Source organism: Mobula hypostoma, chromosome 15 (genome assembly GCF_963921235.1).
Source record: "Mobula hypostoma chromosome 15, sMobHyp1.1, whole genome shotgun sequence".
NCBI classification, from domain to species: domain Eukaryota; kingdom Metazoa; phylum Chordata; class Chondrichthyes; order Myliobatiformes; family Myliobatidae; genus Mobula; species Mobula hypostoma.
The window spans coordinates 30,780,957-30,806,795 of record NC_086111.1 but is presented as its reverse complement, the minus strand read 5'-3'; the positions used below and the strand labels follow the sequence as shown (position 1 = coordinate 30,806,795).

Genomic DNA, 25,839 nt, shown 5'->3' with positions numbered 1-25,839 from the left:
GGTAAGGAGGACCCGAAGATCACTGGGGACACCAGTCACCCCAACCATAAACTGTTTCAGCTACTTCTGTTTGGCAAACGGTACTGCAGCATTAAAGCCAGGACCAACAGACTACAGGGCAGCTTCTTTCTACAGGCCATTAGACATATAAATTTGCATGTCTGTACATTGCGATGGAGTCATAGTGCAAAGATTTTTATTCATTCATGTTGTGGGACAGATGTAAGATATACAAATGTAAGTAAAGTCAAATATCTGACCTGCTGTGTGTTTCCAACATTTTCTATTTTTATATATGAAATCGGTACCGAGGCGCCAGATAGCCCAGTTCAGATTGCAGCTCCACGACTCTGATCTGCACTGAAGGAATTATGTAGAACTCTGGGATTCTAAGAACCTGGACTTTCACATCAGTGCTCTGGACACTGCATCTAGCAATGGCATTGTCCAATGGTTAGCATTGTGTAACATTCGTTGGTGCTCCCCCAAGCCCCCAACCGAACCACTGATCCAAGTCTCTTTGCTCAAACTACCTGGCACTAATTGGCCCTTTAATCAGTGTGCTCATCAGCCTGGAGACTATTCATGGCATGGGAATGGCTCAGGCCAAGGAAGCGTGTAGAGTTCCATGCAGTGTGCCCCTGCATTTCCTCTAAACCCCAACTCCCCCACCTATTAACCCCTCACCTTCATTTCAGCTGTGATGGCCACAGGAAGAGAGTTCCTTAATTGGTGACCTGTGTCCAAGTGATGAGCAGGACAAATGTGTAGCAGCTGTGATTGTGACAGGCAGCTTATGACCTAAACCACACATGCTCTACCTTTTGAATTAATCTGTATGCATATCATTGATTTTTGCATAATTTCACAAATGTTTTCAAGAGATCTGATTGGCCATTAGCACTATGCATGGTTAATGCACTAAACAGTAAAGCTCAACTTTTAGGCAATCGATTCCATTGATTTCTGAAAATCATATAGTCATTATGAAAATTAAATCCATGAAATGTTGCGTACAGGATTCTTAATGATCAGAACACTGGTGATAAATCCCCTACTTTTCAAAATCATGTCTTGAAAACTTAAAACTCCCATTCAACAGAGAAGACTGGTCTCAGACTCAATGCCTCATCCAAAAGATTAACTCAGAGAGTGCGGTACATCATCATTATAACATTGGAGTGTCAGCTTTGTTAGCTGTGCCCAGCTATTTAACCAAACCATGGCTTCACCCTGTCTATAGCAAATGGCAGTCTTGTACCCCGACCAACGTGAAATCAGTTCTATTTCCCTTATTACTATCTGGACAGATGAGCCATTATCAACTTATTATCTTCAATTTCCAAAATATTTAGTTCTATACAGAGAACAACAATCACCAAAGGAATTTTCAGAAGTGCTTGGACTGGTTGACTTGAGACCTATATTGGGAAGAGAACACATATTTATGCACTCAAGTTGTTTTAAAATATGTTTCAGTGTGTTTGCAGAAACTGAATTAATCTCACAGTGCCCACTTTATACATAATAAAAATAGAATCTTCATATTATTTACATTTTGAAATGCAAAGTATTTGCATAAGCAAAGTCAGATAATTTTTTGGGAATCTTCCCCCTGGAAAACCTATGTACTCCTGGTCTGTCCATTGTCCACAGGAACAGTGTTAACATTTGGTCTGCAGAGTTTACATTTGCTTCAGGAAGTCTTCTCTGAACAGTACTGTAAAACCTGTTTCAGATGTACTTGCTGCAGCTTGTCCACGCTCAGAGTAAGCCATGGTTATGGACCTACCTGTAATTCGAAATGCCCCTAGAATGGACTCCTTTGTTAGCAGGAATAATGATACAGCATCACAGGACTTGAGGAAATCAACAACTCCACGTCACCCTGTAAGGCCTCTGCTGTCAAAGTACATAGGCTACAACTCCTTTTCCCCATTATCTTCCTACTTTATGCTACTGGCAACATGAAACTTCTTGCTTTCTTGCAAGAATTCTTGGTGCAAAAATGTTGGAACTTCAGAACACTTTTTTTGTACTAACATCAACCGAATGTAGCAAAATGGTAACAGACTAAAATTTCTGGATCAAGAAAATGGCCGGCAGCTTGCACATATTGCTGTCATTAGTTTGCTTCAGAGGAATGAGTCACAATCCTTATTTAATACTTCTTTTGCCTCCTCTATTCTTTTCACCTTTCACCTCCTTTCCCTGCCCTCCTGACAGCAGTTGTTCACATGAACATAGACTGTCAGAATTATACCATGTTACTTTATCTCAGCTGCTCAGCAGCATAAATTTAGATCTTCCTGGGGAGTAGGAGCACAAATCCTCATTGGATTTTTCTCCCCTTAGTGCAGAACAAAAACCAGAGATCTCCCTGGTTTGTTAGCTGACTGGGATCATTGATTATGACAAAAAAAATTGTATAGTGTGAGATGTCTGGATACAAGTTTGAGGCTGAAATGATATCAGCTGCTTTGTCATCATCACAGTGCTGGGATGTTAGGCACAAGCTGCTGAGTTGTCAACATCCACAACTCCACAGTTCACATTAGCAGCACGCTTCTTTCTCTGGCAGAACATCATCAAGTATCTCCTAAGTGACACTCCACGCAGGAAGTTGCTGCTTCGTCTGTTGGCTTGCTCACAGTGTATTTCATGGCTTTCATCCCTATATGAAACATGAGTCAAATCACATAGGAATAAAAAGCCATAGAAGACAGTGGAGACATATCTTTTTGCATTCATGATGGTGAGGGATCACTGCCTTGCTGTATCTATTACAGAACATTATAAAGATAGCTTACGATTAGCTTTACACTTTTCACAGCAATGAATCAGGGTGTTTCCTGATTGTTGAATTCTGGTGAATCCAGTATTTTGGCAGGCGAGCCACTTTCTGAGGATCAAAGCATTAAACTTACAAATATCTGATAGAATTATAGCAGCACAATATAGCTATTTATTCAGATGCAAGAAGATATAACTAATGCATTTATATATTTTGGTAAGTTTGTTTCATTTCATACTGGTTCAATAAATGCCCCATGTCACTTTCATTTAAAAGATCTTGTCATGAAATAGCCCCATTTTAACATCATCTATCAGTGATGCCTTTATAATCATTCAAAGAGCGCAACTGAATGAGCAACCTTTTTTTTTTGAAGAATTAGCAAGGATGATTGAAGGTTGGTCACAGTCTTCACTATGGCTTGTGGGATTCACTTGATAAATGGCATGATAGGGTGGGAAAATGAGACTGATAGTGCATTTTTTTTCTTTGATAAGGTTTTGTCAAGACTATACTAAGGGTTTTAAACAGTTAAACACTTGTTAGATATAGTAAGTTAATGAATAGAAAATAAACAAACTGCAAAGAAACTAATTAGTTTTACCACCCATGTTTTTGTATTTTCTTATAAAATAAAAGCTCAGTCAGTCCATCAAGTCTCAAATTCCCATTTCTCCACTTATTTCCCTGTACCCTCACACATGCCCATTAATGTCTCCCAGCTTCTCTTTCCAGACATGTACATTAGGAGTAATTTATAGTGTCCAATCAATCTAATAACTATCAAATCTTTGGGATGTAGGAGGAACCTGGAGCACTCAAGGTGAAACTACAGGGAGAACATGCAAGCACCACATAGACCAAAAGTCAGCAACACAAGTCATGCCAGCATAGTGGCAGTGTGTGTTATGAAAGGCAACATGGAAACTCAATGGGAAGTCAATACTTTAGGCAATTTGCTTGCTTTGTACAAGGGGGCGTTCAATATGAATGATGGGTAGTAATTGGAGTCGGAGCAAAGATGTGCTAAATGGAATGTTGGAAATGTTTGTTAATCTGTGATAAATCTGCAGAACTATCAGTTACTGCAAAACAGTGAAAGACCTGGGTTCAATATCAAAATAATATAAACCATTGCTTTCCTCCACAGGGAATTAGTCAGAACCCAAATAGAATGAGCAAAGACCTGACTGCTTTTGGAAGGAGAGAAACGAACATCCAAGGATTCCAGGTGCCAGGATTTTGAGTTCAAAAAATCAATTGTGTTTGCTTCGTAAGGCAAATTTTAAAGCACACCAGAGTTTCAATTTAACTTAGAATGAATACGAACCATGCATGTGTTGCGGAAGGGATGTACTAAAAATGAGAGGGCAGCACATTCAACTTTGGCATAGAGGGGCTAGAATAAATTGGACACTTAGAATGGAAGATCAAATTGGTGCTCCTGAGTATTGAACAGGCAATCTCTTATCACCTTCTTCAGCTCGAGAGTGAATGTTTCACGAAGTCAGTAACAACATATAAAACAGCTAGAATATCTACACACAAACTGTCATTGAATGTTAGCTGTTACCATGGAAGTACATTGGTTATGTGAGTTCATGAAGCAATTAAAGGTGGCTCCTTGAGAGAACTGGTGAGGAGAGCAATTGCCGGGGTCAATCTATTTCAAACAATTAAGCCTGCCACATCTAATGGCCTCACCTTGCTCTTGTACAAACCACTTTAAGTAGGAATCAAATGAAAATAATTACCCCCATTTAGAAAGCCTGCAAATGAACCACAGATTGTAATTTGGAGCTGGGAGGGGAGGGGAGTAGGCTGATCTTTGTAGTTCTCGGAAACAAAGAAATGTGCTTAAATATTATCCTCTCCTGAAACTATCATATTGCTGCTTAGCTTTTGGATATTTAATTTCCTTATAGGAACTTGAATTCATAGGAAAACATTTATGACAGTAGGAGATCACCTGGTCAGTTGTTATAGTATTCTTCTGAAGATGCTCCATTATGAATAAACAATACATTGGCTGCTGCAGTCTGCTACACCAGACAGAACTTTCAAAAGATTCATGGTTTAAAGTGATGGTTCCTTAAACAATCTTGTAGGAGACACAGAGGCACAATGCTCCTTGTGCTGTCAGTGTGGAGTTTGCATATTCCCTCTTTTTGGTGTAATTTTTCCATAAGACTACAAGACATCGGAGCAGAATTAGGCCATTTGGCCCATCATGTCTGACCTGTCATTCCATCATGGCTGATTTATTTTCCCTGTCAATCTCATTCTCCTAGTAACCGTACTAATCAAGAACCTATCAACCACCATTTTAAATGCACTTAATGTCTTGGCCTCCAGAGCCACCTGTGGCAATAAATTCCACAGTTTCCCCACCTTCTGGCTAAATACATTTCTCATCATCCTTCTATTCTGAGGCTGTGCCCTCTGGTCCTAGACTCTCTCTCTCTATTGGAAACATCTACTCATTTCTAGGCCTTTCAATATTCAGTAGGTTTCAATAAGATCTCCCCTCATTCTTCTAAGCTCTTATGAGTACAGGCTCAGAGCCATCAAACGTTTCTTATACATTAATTCTTTCATTCCTAGCATCATTCATGTAACCTTCTACAGCCCCTCTCCAATGCCAGCCCATCCATTCTTATATAACTAACCCAAAATTGCTCACAAAACTCCAAATATGGTCAGAGTAATGCCTTACAAAACTTCAGTACTAAGATGCATCTTGCTTTTATATTCTACTCTTTTTGCCTTCCTTACTACTGCCTCAATCTGCAAGCTCATCATTAGGGAATCCTATATCCCTGTGCAGCTCTGATTTCCGAATTTGTTTCGCATTTAGAAAATAGTCTACAGCTTTATTCCTTCTACCAAAGTGCATAGCCATACGCTTCCCTACACTGCATTCTATATGCCACTTCTTTGCTCATTCTCCTAAAATGGGATCAGGATAGGATTGGTGCAAATAGGTTCAGCATGTTCAGTGTGGGCTTGGTCGTCAAAAGAGTCTGTTTCTGAATTAGAAGAAACACGTACATTCAAAGTCCTTTGAATTGGAGGACCTCGGATCATAACACTTTTTAATTGGAGGACTTCTTCGTCTGCCTCCGTCATTCTTATGGCACTGTCTCCCAACTCCCACCCCGCTACCTTTCTCGGTATAGCTTGTATGTCATCTTACACACGTCCTCAGTCCCCCAGTCATCTTGACTTCTTTCTAACCACTCACTTTCACCTCTTTATTCTCTCCATTCTTAGAAGTCATACATGGGCAACTCCTTCCCTCCTCAGGTGCGTCTCCACCCTTTGAGTTCCTCCTGCATATTATTTCTCAGATGGTCATTACTATTTCCTACTCTCTATAAGAATTCGAGACATGGAGACACTTTGGAATAATTCAGGGGAAATCACTGCCCAAGCTATTATGCACATGCATCATGGAACAGTGCGGTACTCCACTCTTACAACACTGCTTGGGATAATGGTGGAGCTTTCTCAACAGATGTCTTTCATGTAATATTTTCAATGGTCTTGAGTAGATTACTTTTCAATAGTCTTGAGTAGATAACCCAAACTGAAATAGGAACTGAGATTGATACTGGCAAATGACAAATTCTGACAATATTATGCACAGCTACAATTGTCCTGGACTTGGAGTAAGCCTCAAGAAAAGAATTTGTTTCTTTTACTGGTTACCGTAATCATTGATGAAATAACCTGCCACATTTGGCATTCGCCCAGGCAGTGAAGGATGGCCAATCAATGTAACCTTTCAATATTTTATTTGTAAAATTTAAAGGGTTGCAAAAATATCTGGCCCAGTAACACATCAAGGTCCCAAGTGAAGTTTATGGCAGTGGATTCATCAAGGGAATGTTATGGAGTATTAGAATTAGTAGTGGATTCTACCAGCAAGGCCAGGTCTTAAACCTGACAGCTGGCACTGTGTTTCTACAACATTTCATTTTGCCATTAATTAACTCTGCAAATACAATTCTCTCTGGTACATCTGGGCTGTAGTCAAACTAATGACTTTGCAGGCACCTTGCAAAAATGCCTGCTGTGCTCACAGAGAAGCAATAGCTCTCTGGTCTGTTTTTCTTCCGGCTTTGATGAGCGTTGCAGTAGTTGTATACCAGCTCATCCTTGCCATTGCTAGCGAGCAGCAGATCTTAATTTTATGGTGGATGCAACAGCGGCTGAGAAGAGAAAACAGAAATTAAATGATGAGCAAATAAAACAGACGAGGATGGAGGAGTTCCATGGTAGAGGGTGCATAATTCTGAAGAGTCATTTTTACAGATCATTGCTTACACTTATGCTGCTGTGATCTTTTTCAATAAAAGCCCAAGGCTATTTAAGTTAATGAAAATCTCACCCTTTATAATTTATCCTCTTTTTAATTAGTATTAAATGTCAAAAAAATTTTAGACACTCTTTTACTGTTTGTTCTAACACCAAAATGCCCAGCAGTTCGTGCATTTACAATCAAATGGATGGTCCCTGCTTAAACTCAAGACACTGCATGTATACAGGAATATGATAACAAATTCCTACCTTTTTCTTACTTTGTGCTCAGCATTTATTTCCAGTCATTATTTGCCCTTGAGAAAGCAATGGTGAGCCACCTTCTTGAATCACTACGATCCTTCTCATGAATGGACTCTCTCAGAGTTGTTGGGAAGGCGGTTCATGGAGACAAGATGACGAACGATTTAGAGGGAAATGTATTAACGAAAGCCAAGTTATTTATACATCTACAGTGAGTACGGTATTCAAACCTTGCTTCAGTGCCGTGTGCCTAGGCACCAAATAAAAACTGCAAAAGCAAATTCAGCGTATATAATGCTCCTTTATTGAGACATCCTCCCACCCAGTCCTCAGCTTGTACCCACAGCAGAGGAAAAAAAGTTAATTCCCATCCACCAACCTTGCTCCCACATTTCTTCTACACTTTTTGCTGCATCCACTGACCCAGTCTAAACCAGAACACCCTACTGAAAGATAATTACCACTGACAGTAGGATTCTGATGGACGTGAAGAGTGTTGAGCACTAAATAGAACCTCCTCAGCTTCCCTTCCTCGGCTAAGTATCCAGTACTCATTATAATTCAGAAGAATTTTTCATCAGTAAACTTTTCTGGTCCTAAATTGTGTTTGAATTTTCTAGTGTTTTGGCACTTTGCCTTTCCTGGTCCCAGTTAATGTTGAACTCCAGGCTCAGCAAAGCTATCAGATTTCAAACTGCAAATTCAGACGAGGACCTAGCTGGTTCCAGGCACCTATTCAAAAGAGTAGTTGTAAGATCTGTTGTATTGCATTTCCTAATCAAACCATTTACAGTTTTGTGCTCAGCTTTCCTCTAAGATGGGATAGCATGCAAATGTTACAGGTTTGCTGGATCATCAAGAGCATGAAAACTGAAGGAAGAGTCATACAATTTCTCCTCAGCCTTTGTTACTTACAGAAAAAAAACATTTAATCAAGCCTAGAGTAATGACCACGAGGAAGCCCATTTCATTACTTCCTGAGCAACACACAGAAAATGCTGGAGGATATCAGCAAGTCAGGTAACATCTATGGAGGGGAATTAACAGCAATGTTTTGAGCTGAGGTCCTTCATCAGGACTGGGAAGTGCTATAAGAAGCCAGAATATGGAAGTGTGGGGGAGGAGAATGAGTACAAACTGGCAGGTGAGGGAGGGGGATGAGGTAAGAAGCAGAGAGGGGATGTGGAAGAGGTAAAGGGCTGAGGAAGAAAGAATCTAATAAGAGAGGACAGTGGACCATAGCAGAAAGGGAATGAGAGGAACCAGAGGAAGGTGACAGGTAGGTGAGGAGTAGAGAAGGGGTGAAAGCACAGATCAGAAAGCAGAATGGAAAGAGAGATGAGGGAAGCAGGGATGTTCATTCCATCAGGTTGGAGGCCACCCAGACAGAATATGAGGTGTTGCTCCTACAATTTAAGTTTGGCTTCATTGTGCCAGTAGAGGAGGCCATGGACAAACATGTCAGAAATCATATTGAAAAGTGTAGCCACCAGGAGATCCTGCCTTTTGCACTGGACAGAGCAAAGGTGATTGATAAAGTGATTCCCCTTTGTAAGGTTTATATGGCAGGACAAAACTGAGTCCCAAGGGTTCTAATGAGTCTAGATTTCCCCCTGAGCTTAAGTTGTGCTTGATATATGGATATTAGTGGGAGAGGTAAGTCAATAATTTTAAGAACTGTTAGAAAGATAGTCAAAACGACTATCGGTAGTCCAACACCTAGAGGATGGCAGAAAAATTATACAAATATTCAGATCATGAACACCTGTACAGAAAGAAAGTGAGCTAAAATTTTAGATCAAATGCAAGTCCTCAGGACTCTTGCTTTAAGTTAAAGAGAGTGAAGGAAATGTCTATGATAGGAGGAGAACAAGGTTATTCAAATGAATTCTGGTACCATATGATTAATTGACGGACAAGAGGAAAGCAAAAGAGAAAACAAGAAAATATAACATCTTAGAACTGTGAGATGCAGAAAACAGAAGTTTCTGGAAATTTGAAATGACAGAGGAAGCTGGAAATGTCCTGTAGATCAGGCAGCATCTGAGAACTGAGGAAAATTAAGCTAATTTCACAGGTGGATGACCCTACTTCAGAACCAGAAAACACAATAAGCCGGTTTAGTGGAATAACTGAATTCAAAAGTTTTACGAGGATGTTACTGGAAATGGAAAGCTTATAAGAAGAGACTTGATAGCCCGGGTCTGTTTAATGTAGGCTTCCCTTCCACAGATGCTGCTGAACTTCAAATCTTTACATTATTTTCTGTTTTCTAATTTAGATTTACAGCGCCTGCATTGATTTGATCTTTGAAACTAAGATGGATCTGAGAGAAATCAGGTTGTCTTGCATCATAGTAGAATTACAATTATTGCCGTTTCATTAGTATTTAGATTATATTAGATTATGAGGACACTCAGTCCACATATATTGTCATTTAGAAATGCATGCATTAAAAAATGATACAATGTTCCTCCAGTATGATATCACAGAAACACAAGACAAACCAAGATTAAAACTGACAAAAACCACATAATTATAACATATAGTTACAACAGTGCAAAGCAATACCGTAATTTGATACGAGCAGACCATGGGCATGGTTAAAAAAAAGTCTCCAAGTCCCGATAGCCCATCATCTCACGCAGACAGTAGAAGGAAGAAAACTCTCCCTGCCATGAACCTTCAGCGCCACAAACTTGTCGATGCAGCATCCTGAAAGCACCCGACCACAGTCTGACTCTGAGTCCGTCCGAAAACTTTGAGCGTCCAACCAGCCCTCTGACACCGAGCGCCAAGCAACAGGCAAAGCCGAGGATTCGGGGCCTTGCCCTCTGGAGATTTTGGATCACACAGTAGCAGTGGCAGCAAAGCAGGCATTTCAGAAGTTTCACCAGATGTTCCTCTGTGCTCTCACGTCTGCCTCCATCAAATCAGAATTGTGCACGGTATCCTACTTGACAGATAACAGATGTCATCACCGGAGAGGCCGCGCGCTGCATCGCACCGCCATCTTCTCCTCCCGTCAAGCTGGCATTTGAATAATACGCTTGATCTTGAACCACAGAGATCAGTTACTTAAGTTTAAATAGAATTATTTGCAAGCAGGATGAAATCAAAAAGAAATATCCCAGTGAGTGGGTCCCCTGCTGGTTTTAACTGATAATCTTGAGATTGATGTACAGAGTTATCTTGAGTTCAAGTCCATTGCTCCCCAAAAGTGGCAATGCAAGTAGACAGGACGATAAATAGTCATAGTCATACTTCATTGATCCCGCGGGAAATTAGTTTTCATTACAGTTGCCGATAAATAATAAATAGTAATAGAACCATAAATAGTTAAATAGTAATATGTAAATTACGCCAGTAAATTATGAAATAAGTCCAGGACCAGCCTATTGGCTCAGGATGTCTGACACTCCAAGGGAGGAGTTGTAAAGTTTGATGGCCACAGGCAGGAATGACTTTCTATGACGCTCTGTGCTACATCTCGGTGGAATGAGTCTCTGGCTGAATGTACTCCTGTGCCCACCCAGTACATTATGTAGTGGATGGGAGACATTGACCAAGATGGCATGCAACTTAGACAGCATCCTCTCTTCAGACTTAAAGAAGGCAAATGTCATAACTACCTTTGTTGTTCAGAACTTTGGGTATAAAAGTCAGAAAGCCAGATTGCAACTGTATAAAACTTTGGTTAGGCCACATTTGTAGTACTGTATGCAGTTCTAATCACCACATTACAGAAAGGATGTGGAGTATTTGAATGGGTGCAGAGGAGGTTCATTAGGATGATGCCTAGATTGGAGAGTATTAGCTATAAAGAAAGGTTGGACAAACGTGAATTGTTTCATCTGGTGAAGCAGAGATTGCGGGGAAATACATAAAATTACAAGAGGCATAAAAAGGGTAGAGTCTCAGAGTCTTTTCCCAGGGTGCAAATGTCAAATAGTAGTACTGTATTGCTTTAAGAAGAGAATGGTTGGGTGGGGGTTGAAGGAGATTTACAAGGCAAGTTTCTCCCCCCCTATACAGAGAGTGGGAGGTACCTAGTATATTCTGACAGTGGAGGTGGTGGAAGTAGACAGGTCAGTAGTGTTTAAGCATTTAGAAGACCTAGTGAAATTTAAGGAAAGAAGGTTATCTACCCTGTGCAGACAGATATGTGGTTTCAATTGACATCATGGTTAGCACAAACGTTGTGTGCTGAAGGGCCTGTTCCTGTGTTGTACTGCTCCAGTTCTGTTCTGTTCCATTAATTACTTCAGAGGGGGCAAGATGGCACTTTAGATGTTCATATTTAATTTTTGTTTTTTTTAAGATTTTTTTAAAAATGTGCTTCCAGGGAGGTAAAAAAGCTAACCGTACAAAGCAAGCAACCTTTTGATTCTCGAGCCCTCAGTTCACATTCCTGCTTTCTGTAGTCTGTTGACAACTCTCTAAGACTCCCGAGGCCATTCTCGGTTAAGGCGATTCGAATACAGACATCTTTACTGCCGCAACATCATTAAAAATGTATCATACCAATTCTCTCTCGAATACGCTTCAACGCCTTGCTAAATAGTTTTCCAGTCTTTAATGTCTGAGGATGACAACAGCCTTTGCAATGTTCAAAGCCCTTTTGGCAGGCAACGCTCCCTTGAGCCTTCCAGAATATGCAGTAAACTGCCTTCTCCCTTGAATCACAGTCTGTTTTTGACAGGGATTGAGCGGCTTTTAATGAAAACCTTACACTTTCAACCAAGAGTTCACAAGAACCCCATTTGTTCAAGTTTGTATCTCAGTTTTTGTTTATTCTAATTTTTTCTTACTCTTTGTTGTGATTTTGTGATTATTAAAGAAAGCATCTGAGTGATGGAGATTCACAGGAGATAAAGCTCATCCATTCCCCCAGAATAAGAGCTCTAGGTCCAACACTATCAGCTGATTCCATTCTTGTTAGATCCACTGCTAATTCTCTTCTTCCAAAACAGAAGAGAATCAGCAACACCCACAAAACAGTAGAAGCAAGTCAGAAGATATTGGTGATTAACATTTTAATCCTATCTCAATTTGAGTACTGTAACCAATTATGATTGCTCAGAAATTAAACTTCTTCCACAGGAGCAGAGTAATGAAAGCAATGAGTATTAGCCTTTTGAGGTTCAAAAGAATGCACGAAAATACTTAGGAAAGGAATCTCCACATTCACACAATCAGGAAGTTGCAACAGAATGTATTTGAATTTGGTGAGTAATTCAATTTATGTCCGATCAAAGAATCTATTAGCAACCAATGAAATCATGTTGGACTATATATTTTTTTGCTTTTCCTCTATTAAAAACAATAATCTAAGTAACTCTGGTAGTCAAGTCCATTTAAAAAAAATCTAGCTGAAAATGCGCAACAAAAAAATAAACCATTTCAAAAAAAGTGAAGTTATTGAAAATAATTTAAAACACACAACTGAAGTACTTACTGGGACAATTAAATGATGCCTCATACACCAGGATGCTGTTCATCATCTTCAGCTTAGCGCTTAATCCAACCAACCCTCAGGAGCTGGTAGATAAACTGTCCCTGTTGGGTCTCAACATCTCTCTCTGTAACTGGATCTTGGACTTCTTGACGGAAAGACCACAGTCAGTCCAGGTTGGCAGCAACATCTCTAGCTCTATCATGCTGAGCACTGGTGACCTCCCAGGGCTGTGTGCTTAGCCCTCTGCTGACACATGATTAACCTGCTAGATCCAGTTCAAACTGAATCATCAGGTCTGCTGATGACACAACAGTGTTTGGCCTCATCAACAACAAAGACAAAATGGTGTACTGTACAGATAAAAGGAGGTAGAGCAGCTGATGAAATAGTCTGAGCACAAGAACTTGAGTCTCAATGTGGACAAGACCAAAGAGATGAGTGTGAACTCCAGGAAGGTGCAGGTTGACAACTCCTCACTGCACAGAAGTAGCTTCTCCATGGAGAGAGTAAGAAGCACTGGGTTCTGGGAGTGCACATAATGGATAATCTCACATGGTCCCTCAACAACACCTCTTTAGCCATGAAATCACAGCAGCAGCTCCACTTCCTGAGGAGACTGAGGCAAGTGAGGCCCAAGCCACTTCCCACTCTAACCAATTTTTACTAGAGCACCACCGAAGCTGTCCTGACCAGCTCCATCACATTCTGGTACAAGATTTACAAGGGATCTTATCTCATGACCCTACAAAGGATTGTAAGGACTGCTGAGGGGATCATCAGGGTCTCTCTTCCACCCATCTGAGATACTTATCAGGAGTGCTGAATATGCAGGGCCCTTAATATTTTCAATGACCTTTCCCATCTGTCCAACAATCCTTTGACCCCCTACCATCAGGTACCATAGCAGTAGGTCAAAGGCTGTTATCATGGGGAAGAGCTTCTTCCCCCAGTCGTAAGACCATTGAACTCCCTGCCACCACCAAGGTCTCATCATGTATGAAATGCCAGTCCAAGTGCAAGAGTATACCGTTTACATTTTGACTTGTGCCATACATGCACCTTATTTGTTCAATCATTTGTGGTAATATTACCTTTCGGAGTCATATGTTATATGTACTGTGTTGTGTACCTTTATCTGGAGGAACATTGTTTAATTTGGCAGTATGCAGCTAAATGACAATAAATTTGAATTTGGACTGATGTACAATAACACTGGACAACAAAGATTTTGCTTCCTGAATACCTTTAGGTGTATCTTATGAATTTTGGGCTACTGATCATGAAAATCACAATGAAATTTCCCTATCATGCACCATTTTTAAAATAAACTTGTGTTTATTATTTCAGTTCATAATTAAAGTCAATTAAAATGTTGCCTACAATGTAAGCTGGAAAGTTTTCTATCTTGTCCAGGCATGCAGCTGCTGCATGGCAGGACAGGTTTTAGTAATAATTATTGGGTTCAGGGCAGTAAGGATGGAATTTGCCATCACCAGGCATAAAAATTTCTATGAAGGATTTTGATATTTGAGACAGATGCTTCCCAGAATAACTGATGCCAAGATTAAGGAAAGCATTTTTGTTGGTCCACAAATCAAACAGGTCATCAATGACAGGCAAGTTGAAGAATTTCTAATGGGACTGGAGAAAATCACATGGAAGGCATTCAAGGAAGTTGTTGAAATTTTTCTCGGTATCTACAGAGCACCCAATTACATGCAGTTGGCTGAAAGCATGCTTCAAGCATATAAAACCATGAAGTGCAACATGTCACTAAAGATTCATTTTCTACATTCCCATTTAGACTTCTTCCCTACAAATCTTGGTGATGTTAGTGATGAGCATGGTGAAAGGTTTCACCAGGACATTGCAGTCATGGAGAAAAGATACCAGGGCAACTAGAATCCATCAATGCTGGTGAATTATTGTCGGACACTTAAGTGAGAAGCCTCAGACACTGAGAACAAATGAAAATCATTAACAAAATATTTTTAACTTAGTTGAACTATTGCAAAGCATCAGCACCATTATGCAGTTAAATACATTATATTCAATAAGAGTTAATTTGTTGTTTTTCCAAATTCCTACGCGATACAAGTAGTCTGAAATTATATTTGTGTTCATCTTCAAGCAGTCTATCATAAACAAAAAAAAAATTCTGAGGAAGCAACACTTTTGAAAAAATTTGTTGTCCAGTGTAATCAATCACAGTAAGCTATGTTTTAATGTTAAAGAAAAGCAAAGTTTGTTATTAGATCATGCATGCTGAAATGTTGCTATCAGTAGAATCACACATCCTTGGGCATGATCAGTTTGATAAGACCGTAAGACACAGGAGTAGAGGTAAGCCATTTGGCCATTGAGTCTACTCCACCATTCCATTATGGCTGCTTTATTCCTATCTAAACTACATTCTCCTGCCTTCTCCCCATAATCTTTAGTGTGTTGATTAATCAAGAACCTATCAACCTCGGCCTTAAATATACCCAATGACCTGGCCTGAACAACTGTCGGCAATAATTTCACAGATTCACCACAGTCTGGTTAAAGAAATCTCTTCTTATCTTTTTTTCTAAACTGACATCCCTCAATTTTAAGGCTGTGCCCTCTGGTCCTAGACTCACCCACTGTCGGAAGCATATTCTCCACATCCAGTCTATCTAGGCCTTTCAGTATTCGATAGGTTTCAATGAGATCCCCTCCCCTTTCTTCTAAGCTCCAGCAAATACAGGCTCATTATATGTTAATCCTTTCATTCCTGGGATCATTCTCATGAACTTCCTCTGAACCCTCTCCAATGCCAGCACATCATTTCTTAAATAGGGCCCCCGAACTGCTCATTATACTCCAGGTGCCGTCTGACCAATGCCTTATAAAGTCTCAGCATTATATTCTTGCTTTTATATTCTAGTCCTCTTGAAATGGATGTTAACACTGCACTCGCCTTCCTTACCATTGATTTGAAGAAGAAGAAAGCCCTTAACTGCAAGTGGAGTCATCGGGACGCCATCATGACGATGTTTTATTTAGCAGGCTTTCTTATTTTTACGAGGCCAAGTTGCTAGCTCGCCACTCAACCCAGCATGGATGGCAAATGTGCAAGGGAGCTGGCTGGATTCGGACTTGAGAGCCTTCGCTCCAAAGTCCGGCATTGATGCCACTACGCCACCAGCCGGCTACCATTGATTTGACCTGCAAATTAATCTTTAGGGAATCCTTCATGAGGACTCCAACGTCCCTTTGCACCTCTGATTTTTGAATTTTCTCCCCATTTAGAAAATAGTTCACCCCTTTATTCCTTCTGCTAAAGTGCATAACCATGCACTTCCCAACAGTATATTCCATCTGCCAGTTCTTTGCCCATCTCCCCAATCTGTTGAACTCCTTCTGCAGACACCCTGCTTCCTCAGCACCACTTGCCCCTCCACCTATCTTCGAATCAGTGACATGTTTGGCCACAAAGCCATCAATGCCCACATCTAAATCAATGACATATAATGTGAAAAGAAACGGTCCCAAAACCAACCCCAGCAGCGTAACATTAGTCACCGACGGCCAACCAGAAAAGGCCCTCCCATTATTCCCACTCTTTTCTGCCTTCCCATTAGCCAAGTTTCTACTCATGCTAGTACCTTTCCTAAAATACTACTAGCTCTCATCTTCTTAAGCAGCCACATGTGCGGCACCTTGCCAAAAGCCTCCTGAAAATCTGAATAAACAACATCCACTGACTCTTCTTTATTTATCCTGCCTGTTATTTCCTTAGAGAATTCCAATAGATTTGTCAGGCAACATTTCCCCTTGAGAAAGTCATGCTGGCTTTGGCCTATTTTATCATGCATCTCCAAGTACACAGACAAACTCTTCCTTAATAAAAGGTTCCAATATCTTTCCAACCATTGAAGTCAGACTCACTGGCCCATAATTTCTTTTCTTCAGCCTCTCTCCCTTCTTAAAGAGTGGAGTGACATTTGTAAAATTCCAGGTGTCCAGTACCATTCCAGAATCTAGTGATTTTTGAAAGATCATTACTAATGCGTCCATAATCTCTTCATCTACTTCTTTCAGAAACCTGGGGTGCAGTCCATCTGGTCCACGTGACTCATCTACCTTCAGACTTTTCATCTTCCCAAACACCTTTCTCCTTCATAACAGCAATTGATAGGAGGGGACCCACAGAGTATGGAACACAAAAATGCAAATAAAATCAAATTTTAATTTTCTTTTTTTTTAAAAAAAGAACACTGCTGCTATATAATTCTGAAATAAGAAAGGAAATGCTAGGGGATCCTTGGAGGCCAGACAGCATCTGTGGAAAGAGATGACCTTCTATAAAATCTGAAATGTTATCACTGTTTCCCTATCACAGAGGATGCCTGATTTGCTACGTATTTCCAGTGTTTTCTATATCCATTTCAGATTGCCATAACCTACACTATTTTTTTTTTGCTTTTTCACATAGCAATCAGGGAAGTTTGATATTATCATCTCTTTGTGCAAATGATGCAAGAAGCATGTGTAGTAAGTTAGCTGAAGCGTCTACGTCCTGCAACCATCACTACTAATAGAACCTTAGCAGCATTCCATTGGAATCATTTGGATACATTACCAAGGTGCATCAAAGGGACAAATATTCTGTTTCCGTAAGTAAAACTGGACATGGTATGATACACTTCCATAGCTACCTTTTACTTTTAATATATTTGTACTTCAATCTACTAGCTGTGGTTGCATGGAAAAATAGTGGAACCAGAAAACTAATCAGCAGAACACACAAAACACGGATAATCAATACATGAGAGCCTGATACTAATGTAACACAAGCAAAGGACTGCTGTGCCACAGCTGAAATGAAAGAAATTGTGTTTTTTTTAAGAAAAATGGTTAACAAGTTGATTTTTTTTTAAAATCAAGAATGAGGTTTTAGGAGATCAGTAATTATCAGCTGCAATTTTTAATCATAATTATATCAACTTCGAATGAATTTATAATTTGCACCATTTGTCTTCAAGCAGAAACAAATAATTTAATAAATGTTTTACTCATAAATGAATAGCTTGGATCACCATATGATTTAGTTTACTTTAGCAAAATGCAATTGATGATTTAATTAAAATCTTCAGCTGCTGCTAGTACTGGTCTTTTTGCATTGAGATCAAAAATGACAAGTATTGGCACTCCACATTACTTTTCCCTCTAGAGATGGGAATCATTTCTGTCAGTTTGTGGAATCTCTGTAGCAAAGGGAACAACAGCTGTCAATCTTTGATTCTCTTTGGAAAAAGGAATGGTCCTGCCAATCAATGGGCATCTCTTTGGAATAGAGAATATCAGCTGTGAGTCTATGAGAATATTCCTGGAAAATGGAACAATGACTGTCTACAGAAATCTATACAGAACAAGGAATGTTTGTTATCTGTCTGTGAATTTCTCTGAAGCTGGGATTCTTTGTTTCCTGAAGAAGGGTCTCGGCATGAAATGTCGACTGCTTACTCACTTCCATAGATGCTGCCTGGCCTGCTGAGTTCCTCCAGCAATTTTTTTTGTGTTGTTTTGGATCTCCAGCATCTGCAGATTTTCTTTTATCTGGGAATCTCTATAGCCAATTATAGAGAAAGATTTCTCCTTACGTGGATGAACTAAATAATGGTTGAAGTTTGTTTTAAGGATTGAGCAGCTCCAAGGACTGGAGCCACTAATTAACTCAATAACAGTCCTAATTATGAAAGAAAAGATCCTCTCATTTAAACATTATTTGACCAGAGCATCTATGAGCCAACCATACAAACATTTTATTGGTGATATCTTTGTATATTGGGAGTACTTCATTCTCCTTCACTTTGGGATGATTATCTAAAGCATCTTTTTTTTATGCCATAGAGCCTTACCAAGTGGTCTATAAACCCCAGGTTGGGAACCCTTGATCTAAAGAGGAAGCGAATGATAGAAGGACCGATGTTATACTGCAGCGATTAAATCTGAACCAGTTACTTCAAGCAGTTTAGTACGTTATATAAAAGCCTTCAAGGGAGATTTTGTTCTATATACGAGGGGTGATTGATAAGTTTGTGGCCTAAGGTAGAAGGAGTCAATTTTAGAAAACCTAGCACATTTATTTTTCCTACATTTACATACTTAGTCCAGCGGTCCTGGACCATACAGATCCCTTCTTTGTGGAAGTCGGCATCTTGGACCTCCAGAAAGAGGTCCACAGTAGGGGTGATTGATAAGCTCATGGCCTAAAGTAGAAAGAAATGTGGAGAAACTTCAAACTTTCTGTATTTTCACTCAAGGAGTTGAACTGTACGTGCATGTAATGAGAGTGTCTTGGACCTCCAGGTGGTCCACAACAGGGGTGATTGATAAGTTCGTGGCCTGAGGTAGAAGGAGATAAGTTATACAGCTGTCATTACATGCACATGCAGTTCAACTCTGAGTGAAAATGCAAAAAGTGTGAAGTTAATAATTCATCTCCTTCTACCTTAGCCACGAACTTATCAATCAGCCCTGCTGTGGGCACTTTCTGGAGGTCCGAGATCAGTATGCTCCAAGAGTGAGCTTTCTTAAATGTGGTCAGTGGGTCACAGTCTTGTCTCTGTAAAGGAAGGGGGCTGGCGGTTCTGGTAAATAACAGATGGTGCAATCCTCGGCATATTACAATCAAGGAACGTGTCTGTAGCCCGGATATTGAACTTTTTGCTGTTGGACTCCAGCCATATTATTTGCCAAGGGAAATCTCGCATGCAATTGTGGTTGTTGTGTACATCCCTCCCTCTGCCAACCCGACGTCGGCGTGTAACATCATTTACACCGTCACAGCCAGATTACAAACCCAGCACCCGAGTGCCCTCATTAACATCTCGAGTAATTTCAACCAGGTTACCATGGCTAGAACACTGCCCAACTTCACGCAGTATGTGAGCTGTACAAACAGAGGGGAGAGGACTCTGGATTTGATGTACGCTAATGTTAAGGATGCATACAGCTCCTCTCCCCTCCCCCAACTGGGAAGGTCAGATCACAACCTGGTGCATCTAAAACCCTGCTACGTGCCTCTGGTGAAAAGTAAACCTGCAACCTCGAGGACAGTGAGAAAATGGTCGGAGGAGGCTTATGAGGCGCTCCAGGGTTGTTTTGAGGTGACAGACTGGCAGGCACTCTGTGAGCCACATGGAGAGGATATTGATGGGCTCACAGAGTGCATCACTGATTACATCAACTTCTGTCTGGACTGCAATGTTCCGACAAGAACTGTCCTTTGTTATTCAAATAACAAGCCATGGGTGACAAAGGACATTAAAGGACATCCTGAATGCTAAAAAGAGAGCGCTTAGAGATGGAAATAGGGAGGAGCTGAGGGCAATACAGAGGGGCCTGAAAGCCAGGATCAGGGAGGTTAAAGACAGGTACAGGAGGAAGTTTTAGTGGAAACTCCAGCAGAACAACATGAGAGAGGTCTGGAGGGGGATAACGACCATCACTGGGTTCCGGCAAATTAGCAACAGAGGAGCAGAAGGCAGTCTGGATAGGGCCAATGAACTTAACCTGTTCTTTAACAGATTTGACATTGTGGCCCCTGCCCATCCCACACATGAGCCATCTGTTGTCAGCCCCCAACCATCACATATTCCACTCTCCCCTCCTACCCCTCCTCACAGTCCCCCACCCTGCTCTCATAACTGTACCCCTTCCCCACAGGAAACCACCACGGTGGGCTTCACAACTGAACAGGTGAGAAGACAGCTGAGACGTCTCAACCTAAGCAAGGCTGCAGGACCAGATGGTGTCAGTACCAGGGTGCTCAAAGCCTGTGCCCCTCAGCTATATGGAGTACTTCGCCATGTATTCAACCTGAGCCTCTGGAGGGTTCCTGTACTGTGGAAGACGTCCTGCCTCGTCCCTGTGCCGAAGACGCCGCGCCCCAGCGGCATCAATGACTACAGACCGGTGGCTTTGACCCCCCACATCATGAAGACCCTGGAGAGACTTGTTCTGGAGCTGCTCTGGCTATGGTCAGGCCACACTTAGATCCCCTCCAGTTTGCCTACCAGCCCCGACTAGGAGTTGAGGATGCCACCGTCTACCTGCTGAACCGTGTCTATGCCCACCTGGACAAGCCAGCGAGAACGGTGAGGGTCATGTTTTTTGACTTCTCCAGTGCATTCAACACCATCCACCCTGCTCTGCTGGGGGAGAAGCTGACAGCGATGCAGGTGGATGCTTCCCTGGTATCATGGATTCTTGATTTTCTGACTGGGAGACCACAGTACGTGTGCTTGCAACACTGTGTGTCCGACAGAGTGATCAGTAGCACTGGGGCTCCACAGGGGACTGTCTTGTCTCCCTTTCTCTTCACCATTTACATCTCGGACTTCAACTACTGCACAGAGTCTTGTCATCTTCAGAAGTTTTTGGATGATTCTGCCATAGTTGGATGCATCAGCAAGGGAGATGAGGCTGAGTACAGGGCTACGGTAGGAAATTTTGTCACATGGTGTGAGCAGAATTATCTGCAGTTTAATGTGAAAAAGACTAAGGAGCTGGTGGTAGACCTGAGGAGAGCTGAGGTACCGGTGACCCCTGTTTCCATCCAGGCGATCAGTGTGGACATGGTGGAGGATTACAAATACCTGGGGATACGAATCGACAATAAACTGGACTAGTCAAAGAACACTGAGGCTGTCTACAAGAAGGGTCAGAGCCGTCTCTATTTCCTGAGGAGACTGAGGTCCTTTAACATCTGCCGGACGATGATGAGGATGTTCTACAAGTCTGTGGTGGCCAGTGCTATCATGTTTGCTGTTGTGTGCTGGGGCAGCAGGCTGAGGGTAGCAGACACCAACAGAATCAACAAACTCATTCGTAAGGCCAGTGATGTTGTGGGGATGGAACTGGACTCTCTCACAGTGGTGTCTGAAAAGAGGATACTGTCTAAATTGCATGCCATCTTGGTCAATGTCTCCCATCCACTACATAATGGACTGGTTGGGCACAGGAGTACATTCAGCCAGAGACTCATTTCACCGAGATGCAGCACAGAGCATCATAGGAAGTCATTCCTGCCTGTGGCCATCAAACTTTACAACTCCTCCTTTGAAGGGTCAGACACCCTGAGCCAATAGGCTGGTCCTGGACTTATTTCATAATTTACTGGCATAATTTACATATTACTATTTAACTATTTATGGTTCTATTGCTATTTATTATTTATGGGCAACTGTAACGAAAACCAATTTCCCCCAGGATCAATAAAGTATGACTATGATGACTATGACTATGAACAGACCCACTCCAGAAGCACACACACAAAAGTCCAAAAAGCATCGACATTCCAGCAGAATGTTGTGGCGGTGCTGGAGATGCCCGTGTTTTGATATGATGTTAGATCAAGGCTCCTCTGCCTTTCTGAGATGCAAAAAAAAAAATCTAATGGCAAAATTCTGAAGAAGAGAAGTGCTAGTCTTGGTCTCTTGACCAGTACTTATCCTTCATTTAACATTATATAAAAAAAATACCCGTTTACGAGCACATTGGTGCTGATGACGTCTTGCTTCACCTAAACCAGCTGCCGCATTTTAATGCATGTAGGGTGTTTTAATGCAAGTAGGATGTAAAACTGACCATATAAATGCAAGTCTCTTTAACCATGCAACTTTTGATGAGATCCGTTATCTATTATTTGATTGCATCACGAGTGATTCTCTGGGTGTTCTATGATCAGCACATGTGGACATCTACAGTATTAGTTGATATCTTAGAAAGTGTGTGTCAACAATCTCTCTGACCCTGCCACGCAGTCACGTTCATGTTCATTAGGAGTCACGGACAGAGAGCACTGCTTATTTTCTCTTCTGCAATAAAACTGAGATCAGCTAACTCAGCACAGAGAAGGGATAAAAATCTGACATCGTCTTGTTGTGTATGGTTTACCTGCTCATTCATTCATATAGCTAGGCTATAACAAAGGTTCTGTTTTGTTTAAGCAGGTACCACACATACTTATTGACTCTCAAATCAAGAAAAAATGCAAATAGCTTAAACAGCTCACCTACTCTGGAAGCGTGAAAGTAGTTCTCCTAGGTAATCAGTTCTGTTTCTCTTCCTCTCAGACGGTAGAGCTCTTGTTTCTGGGTGTTGGCCTTTAACTGTAGAAAGGGGATAATTTATCCACATCCAGTTGACGGCAATCTCAGTAATGCCAGAAGTTGCAAAGGCTAAAATATTCTCTTTGCTAAATCCATCTGCTGCTCTTTAAAATGAACATTAAAAAATGAATAAATAAGTGTCCAGAGTTCAATTCAACATTCTTGCTCTTTCAACTGCAAAATGAAGGACAGATGAAAGAAGCACCATGTGTTTTATCTCTGCACCGAGGGACACCTATATAATGTACATGTAATGAAGAGCAGTGATGCCTGCCATGCGCTGCATACTCAGCGGGTCAAAACACAGCAGAATTAATGAAATAAAATAGTTGATGATTCACAATACATGACAGACTTTGTTACTATTTTCCAGTGATAAAGATAGAGGTTGTGCTTTAGTGCAAATACTTTCTAATTATTCTCTACCTAATTGATATGTAAAACACTCAGAAACATCTCCTTTGAAGATGTCACAGTTACTATTAAACCTGCCAATGGAAAAATCCACAACTTTGAGAGATGAGTATGAAGAAGAACATGTTCAAAAAGACTCTTAAATATCTGACTGAGAATTGGGGAAAAGTCTAAGACAGAATACAAAATATCACATGGTTTTGTCACCGAACTTTTTCCTGTAGAAGTTTAAGTGGGTGTGGTGGAGCCACAGTGGAACAAATCAAACATGCTGTGAAACATGAGAGTTTGTTCCATGGGACAAATTTTTGATTTATTTCATACATTTTTGGAATAGACTTTCCTCTTTGATTTCTATAGAAAGCAATTATGAAAGAATAATTTGAAATTTCATAGGTTTATTAATATTTCTTTACACATGTACTTAAAATATTTGCATAGTATAATGGTGTGGGTGGGCTGCAGACTGGTCACTGCTGTTGCTTCACTTTGTTATCTATTTCAGTCAGACTGCCCAGGAAAAGGTTAGTGCTTCACCATGGAAAGTTCATCAAAAGGTGCATTACTCTGGTACTCACAGGCATTCAGAGTGTAGATCTTTTCTCTATTCTAATGAATGGCTAGATGCTACCCCATCCTGGAGGACTATTTCAATAGCCTGAAATACAGTTGAATTCTTCAAGAAAGTATGGAACGCAAGAAAATCTGCATATGTGAATCTGCCTGGAGATTAAGTTCATCAATGATGGGTATAGCTGTGACTACTTTAAGGAAAAATACATTTCTTCCCTCATCATTTCTGGCAAATGTCAAAGAATGACATTAGTACTAGATGACCTACCACTCTTCTCAATAGCTGTTGAAAAATCTCCCTTTAGAACATGTCGACCAACTTTTGATTGATTCTCTTTTCTGTTCTAAAGAGAATTTTTCAAAAAATGTTTCCTAATCTCTTTCCTTGCTCAAGCCTTATTAATGTTGCAACAAATTCCTTCATCCAGTCCTATTGATAAATTTAGTTATCTAATTTGTTTGTGGATTGACATCTTGTGTTATTGTATAAAATGGTGTCTTAGACAGAAATACATGGAGGGCTACATAGAAAGAGTACAGGTAAAGCTACTTATTGTGGAAAAAGCTGCCAAATAGTTGTTCTTGCTCTTGTTCATTTTATTTCTGCAATATGGAATTAAAATTAAATATTGACTGTTGCTGACAATACCAAATTGGAGGGCAAGGCTATGGGTGACAATAGTGAGAGACTGCATACAACTAATAGGCTTATGGTATAGGCGAACAGAACAAAAAAAAAAAATTCCCAGGTAAAATATATTAAACAACACGTTAAAAAGGAAGAAACAAACAATTCATGAAGCAAGATTTTATCTAGAATATACACCTTGCAGGTAAATAGGCTTAAAGGTGGCATTGCAGTAAATGAGGCCTTGGAAAGAAATTCTTATTTTCTCCTGCAGGAACAAAATATAAGCATGGGAAAATAAGGATAAACTTTCAGAAGAGCTTAATTAAGTCATAACTGAAGTACTGGGTATAATACAGCCACCTCATTTTGAAAAAAAATACTATGAATGCAATTTAAAATTTGCCATAGAGATACACTGTGAAAACACAATGGTGAAGAAAGAGAAATTAGACTCTTTCTACCAGAAGGTACAAGGTGAATTTATAACTGTTTAATTCCACTAGCCAAGATGGCTACTAATGGAATGAAAAATAAGATAATCATGGACATATTTAAGGAATTTTAAACTATGTTATTAGAACATGGGAACTCTCTGGCACAATTCAACTTCTTTTTAAACAAAATTATGTATACAATTGAGGACTATTACTGGAAAGAGAACATGATCAGGAGAAATGGAATTTGATGAGGCAACCATTATGGAGATAACACCACTAGAAATCCAATTAATAGAATGGCACATTTTATATCTGCAAACTTCCTTGGTCTTCTCTTGAAAGTACACAAGATTCCTTGGAGATTTTCAATAAGCTGGCTCTTGAACCCTGGAACGATCTCTGATATTGATTTCACATTTTATTTACAGAAATTTGTATATTTCTTTTGCGGTAGGATGAGGGAAAAAAAGAACATTGTGGTAAAACTGACTGGTGCAGGGATTCAGCTCAAAATATCGCCAATTCTTCTCTGCCCCCCCCCCCCCAACCTACAGATGTTCCAGATTTCAGCATCTGCAGTCTCTGGCATCTCTAAAATTGACGTACACTAAAACATGCCTGATTTTAATGTCCTTCACACGAATCCCAAAACTTATTTACTTCTTCGTAACTGATGTATTCTTTTATAGTTTGATCAATAATCACTCTCAAACCCTTTGCCATTCCAAATTCAGTCATATTATAAATGCACGTAAGTTTTGTTCTTCAGATTCCTACTTTGAATTAATACTGTTTAAGAGTCCTTTTGTTTTCTTTACTAG

General features: G+C 40.4%; 1 long non-coding RNA gene across 1 annotated transcript in view; it reads right to left on the bottom strand.

Annotated features, from left to right (window-relative positions):
- Positions 1 to 2,956: 2,956 nt before the first annotated feature.
- LOC134357073 (uncharacterized) overlaps positions 2,957 to 25,839 on the bottom strand; it is a 77,603-nt gene continuing 54,720 nt past the window's right edge. The window contains exons 4-6 of the long non-coding RNA XR_010020490.1: positions 22,867 to 22,963; positions 7,367 to 7,628; positions 2,957 to 7,008 (exon numbers count right to left, since the gene is read on the bottom strand). This is a non-coding gene — a long non-coding RNA (uncharacterized LOC134357073). The remainder of the gene's footprint in view (positions 7,009 to 7,366; positions 7,629 to 22,866; positions 22,964 to 25,839) is intronic.